Source organism: Rutidosis leptorrhynchoides, chromosome 9, assembly GCF_046630445.1.
Source record: "Rutidosis leptorrhynchoides isolate AG116_Rl617_1_P2 chromosome 9, CSIRO_AGI_Rlap_v1, whole genome shotgun sequence".
NCBI classification, from domain to species: Eukaryota; Viridiplantae; Streptophyta; class Magnoliopsida; order Asterales; family Asteraceae; genus Rutidosis; species Rutidosis leptorrhynchoides.
In genome coordinates, this window is record NC_092341.1 from 329,853,781 (window position 1) to 329,859,780 (window position 6,000).

A 6,000-nucleotide genomic window follows, 5' to 3' on the forward strand; every position below is an offset into this window, starting at 1 on the left:
CCGAATATTAAGATGCTTCTCCGATCCTTTGGGTATTTCATCCTTTAAATTTCCCTCTTTTAAAACTCCTTGTTGCGCCTCATTTATTTGAGTAGTAAGGTTATTGTGAATCATTATATTCATAGATTTTACTCGAATGGGTTCTCTGTCCTTCCTGCTCAAGGCATCGGCTACTACATTTGCCTTCCCCGGGTGGTAACGAATTTCAAAGTCGTAATCATTCAACAATTCAATCCAGCTACGCTGCCTCATATTCAGTTGTTTTTGATTAAATATGTGTTGAAGACTTTTGTGGTCGGTATATATAATATTTTTGACCCCATATAAGTAGTGCCTCCAAGTCTTTAATGCAAAAACAACCGCGCCTAATTCCAAATCATGCGTCGTATAATTTTGTTCGTGAATCTTCAATTGTCTAGACGCATAAGCAATTACTTTTGTTCGTTGCATTAATACACAACCGAGACCTTGCGTTGAGGCGTCACAATATGTCACAAAATCATCATTCCCTTCAGGTAATGACAATATAGGTGCCGTAGTTAACTTTTTCTTCAATAACTGAAACGCTTTCTCTTGTTCATCCTTCCATTCAAATTTCTTCCCTTTATGCGTTAATGCAGTCAAGGGTTTTGCTATTCTGGAAAAGTCTTGGATGAACCTTCTGTAGTAACCAGCTAGTCCTAAAAACTGGCGTATGTGTTTCGGAGTTTTTGGGGTTTCCCACTTTTCAACGGTTTCGATCTTTGCCGGGTCTACCTGGATACCTTCTTTGTTCATTATGTGACCGAGGAATTGAACTTCTTCCAACCAAAATGCACACTTTGAAAACTTAGCGTACAGTTTTTCTTTCCTCAATACTTCTAGCACTTTTCTCAAATGTTCTTCGTGCTCTTGATCATTCTTTGAGTAAATAAGTATGTCATCGATGAAAACAATGACAAACTTGTCAAGATATGGCCCACACACTCAGTTCATAAGGTCCATGAACACAGCTGGTGCGTTAGTTAATCCAAATGGCATAACCATAAACTCGTAATGACCATAACGCGTCCTAAAAGCAGTTTTTGGAATATCATCCTCCTTTACTCGCATTTGATGATATCCAGAATGTAAATCGATCTTCGAATAAACCGACGAGCCTTGTAGTTGATTAAATAAGTCGTCAATTCTCAACAGTGGATAACTGTTTTTGATGGTAAGTTTGTTCAACTCTCTGTAGTCAATACACAACCTAAATGTACCATCCTTCTTCTTGACAAACAAAATAGGAGCTCCCCATGGTGACGTGCTTGATCGAATGAAACCACGTTCTAATAGTTCTTGCAGTTGGCATTGTAGTTCTTTCATCCAGCTGGGTGCGAGTCTGTAAGGAGCACGAGCTATTGGTGCAGCTCCTGGTACAAGATCTACTTGAAATTCAACAGATCGATGTGGAGGTAGTCCCGGTAATTCTTTCGGAAATACATCGGGAAATTCTTTTGCGATAAAAACATCATTGATGCTCTTTTCTTCAGTTTGTACTTTCTCGACATGTGCTAGAACAGCATAGCAACCTTTTCTTATTAGTTTTTGTGCCTTCAAATTACTAATAAGATGTAGCTTCGGGTTGCCCTTTTCTCCGTACACCATTAAGGGTTCTCCTTCTTCTCGTACAATGCAAATTGCATTTTCGTAACATACAATCTCTGCTTTCATCTTCTTCAGCCAGTCCATGCCAACTATTACATCAAAACTCCCTAACTCTACTGGTATCAAATCAATCTTAAATATTTCGCTACCCAGTTTAATTTCTCGATTCCGGCATACATTATCTGCTGAAATTAATTTACCGTTTGCTAATTCGAGTAATAATTTACTATCCAACGGCGTCAATGGACAACTTAATTTAGCACAAAAATCTCTACTCATATAGCTTCTATCCGCACCCGAATCAAATAAAACGTAAGCAAATTTATTGTCAATAAGAAACGTACCCGTAACAAGCTCCGGGTCTTCCTGTGCCTCTGCCGCATTAATATTGAAAACTCTTCCGCGGCCTTGTCCATTCGTGTTCTCCTGATTCGGGCAATTTCTAATAATGTGGCCCGGTTTTCCACATTTATAACAAACTACATTGGCATAACTTGCTCCGACACTACTTGCTCCACCATTACTCGTTCCGACACCATTTGTTCCTTTCGATCTGTTAACCCCTGGTCCGTAGACCTCATACTTCGCCGCGCTATGACCATTTCTTTTACACTTGTTGCAAAATTTGGTGCAGAACCCCGAGTGATACTTTTCACACCTTTGGCATAGCTGCTTCTGATTGTTGTTGTTGCGGTTGTTATTGTTGTTAGGATGATTGTTGTAGTTGATGTTTTTGTTGTTGTTGTTATTGGGCCGTTTGTTGTAGTTGCGATTGATGTTGCGATTGTTGGGATAATTGTTGCGATTATTGTTGTAATTGCCGTTGTTGTTGTATTGGTGATTCTTATCACCGTTTTCCTCCCACTTTCTTTTGACTTGCTTCACATTAGCCTCTTCAGCCGTCTGTTCTTTAATTCTTTCCTCAATCTGGTTCACTAGTTTGTGAGCCATTCTACATGCCTGTTGTATGGAGGCGGGTTCGTGTGAACTTATATCTTCTTGGATTCTTTCCGGTAATCCTTTCACAAACGCGTCGATCTTCTCTTCCTCATCTTCGAACGCTCCCGGACACAATAGGCACAATTCTGTGAATCGTCTTTCGTACGTGGTAATATCAAATCCTTGGGTTCGTAACCCTCTAAGTTCTGTCTTGAGCTTATTGACCTCGGTTCTGGGACGGTACTTCTCGTTCATCAAGTGCTTGAATGCTGACCACGGTAGTGCGTACGCATCATATTGTCCCACTTGCTCTAGATAGGTATTCCACCATGTTAACGTAGAACCTGTGAAGGTATGCGTAGCGTACTTTACTTTGTCCTCTTCAGTACACTTACTTATGGCAAACACCGATTCGACCTTCTCGGTCCACCGTTTCAATCCGATCGGTCCTTCGGTTCCATCAAATTCCAAAGGTTTGCAGGCAGTGAATTCTTTGTAGGTGCATCCTACACGTTTTCCTGTACTGCTAGATCCAAGGTTATTGTTGGTATGTAGCGCAGCCTGTACTGCGGCTATGTTTGAAGCTAGAAAAGTACGGAATTCCTCTTCATTCATATTCATGGTGTGTCGAGTAGTCGGTGCCATTTCCTTCAAAATAGTCAAATGGAACAAGTTAATCATACAGAATATTAAGATTAGTTAATAGTATTTCGTAGCATAATATGAACTCATTTATAAAAGCTTTTTCTTCATATTAGCGTTTTATAAGTTTAAATTCGGGTAGTACCTACCCGTTAAGTTCATACTTAGTAGCTAATATACAATTCAACTACTACAATTCTATATGAAAAACTGATTATAACAATATTTCGCGTTCAAACTTTTATACAATATTTTACAAACTTACAATACCGCTTATTTTACATAAAGCATGAAATATAGCACACAATAACTTTGATACAAGATAGTTGTGAAGAAAATTCTAGCTAGTACACAAGTCGTTCAGCAAAGGCAATAAAGACACGTAATTCATACGTCCAGAAACAAGTCATGCATTCTGGTTTTACTAGGACTACTTCCCATCCTTGGTCTTGTGGAACATAACCGTTATGGCCGTTGATAAGACAGCGTGTTGTAACGTCGTCAAAGGGACGAGGGTTACGTAATGTCCAACAGTCCCGTAACAATCTAAAAACCTTGTTTCTCACCCCAACTACTGAGTCCGTTACTTGTGGAAATGTTTTGTTTAATAGTTGTAGCCCGTTGTTCTTATTCTCACTTTGGTGAGAAGCGAACATTACTAACCCGTAAGCATAACATGCTTCTTTATGTTGCATGTTAGCCGCTTTTTCTAAATCATGAAGTCCTATGTTCGGATACATTGAGTCAAAATAATTTCTTAACCCGTTGCGTAAAATAGCACTTGGGTTCCCCGCAATATATGCGTCAAAGTAAACACATCGTAACTTATGGGTTTCCCAATGTGATATCCCCCATCTTTCAAACGAAAGTCTCTTATAAACCAAGGCATTCTTGGAACGTTCTTCGAATGTCTTACAAACTGATTTCGCCGTAAATAGTTGTGCCGAAGAATTCTGACCGACTCTAGACAAGATTTCATCAATCATGTCTCCGGGTAGGTCTCTTAAAATATTGGGTTGTCTATCCATTTTGTGTTTTTATACTGTAAAATAGACAAGAGTTAGATTCATAAAAAAAATACTTATTAATACAAGCAATTTTTACATATATCATAAAGCATAAGCACACTATATTACATATATTACACCACACGAATACAACTATCTTATTCCGACTCGCTCGTTTCTTCTTCTTCTTCGGTTTTGGTTCGTTTTGCCAAGTTTGTAGGGATATATGATGTTCCCCTAATACTAGCTGTCATTTTCCACAACGGTTTAGAAAAACCTGGTGGTTTAGAGGTTCCCTGGTCATTGTTACAACTTAAGGACTTCGGGGGTTGACGATACATATAAAGTTCATCGGGGTTGGAATTAGATTTCTCTATTTTTATGCCCTTTCCCTTATTATTTTCTTTTGCCTTTTTAAATTCAGTTGGGGTAATTTCTATAACATCATCGGAATTCTCGTCGGAATCCGATTCATCAGAGAATTGGTAATCCTCCCAATATTTTGCTTCCTTGGCGGAAACACCATTGACCATAATTAACCTTGGTCGGTTGGTTGAGGATTTTCTTTTACTTAACCGTTTTATTATTTTCCCCACTGGTTCTATTTCCTCCTCCGGTTCCTCCTCCGGTTCCTCCTCTTCCGGTTCTGATTCTTCTTCCGGTTCTGATTCTTCTTCCGGTTCCTCTTCGGGAACTTGTGAATCAGTTCAATATATATTCGACTCTTCGTTATTATTAGGTGAGTCAATGGGATTTGTGCTAGAGGTAGACATCTATCACACAATATCAAACATGTTAAGAGATTAATATATCACATAATATATACATGTTAATAATATATAGTTTCCAACAAAAATGTTAAGCAATCATTTTTAAAGAAAACACGGTCGAAGTCCAGACTCACTAATGCATCCTAACAAACTCGATAAGACACACTAATGCAAATTTTCTGGTTCTCTAAGACCAACGCTCGGATACCAACTGAAATGTCCCGTTCTTATTGATTAAAAATGTTCCATATTAAATGATTTCGTTGCGAGGTTTTGACCTCTATATGAGACGTTTTTCAAAGACTGCATTCATTTTAAAATAAACCATAAGCTTTATTTCATCAATAAAGGTTTAAAAAGCTTTACGTAGATTATCAAATAATGATAATCTATAATATCCTGTTTACACACGACCATTACATAATGGTTTACAATACAAATATGTTACAACGAAATAAGTTTCTTGAATGCAGTTTTTACACAATATCATACAAGCATGGACTCCAAATCTCGTCCTTATTTAAGTATGCGACAGCGGAAGCTCTTAATAATCACCTGAGAATAAACATGCTTAAAACGTCAACAAAAATGTTGGTGAGTTATAGGTTTAACCTATATATTATCAAATCATAATAATAGACCACAAGATTTCATATTTCAATACACATCCCATACATAGAGATAAAAATTATTCATATGGTGAACACCTGGTAATCGACATTAACAAGATGCATATATAAGAATATCCCCATCATTCCGGGACACCCTTCGGATATGATATAAATTTCAAAGTACTAAAGCATCCAGTACTTTGGATGGGGTTTGTTAGGCCCAATAGATCTATCTTTAGGATTCACGTCAATTAGGGTGTCTGTTTCCTAATTCTTAGATTACCAGACTTAATAAAAAGGGGCATATTCGATTTCGATAATTCAACCATAGAATGTAGTTTCACGTACTTGTGTCTATTTTGTAAATCATTTATAAAACCTGCATGTATTCTTATCCCAAAA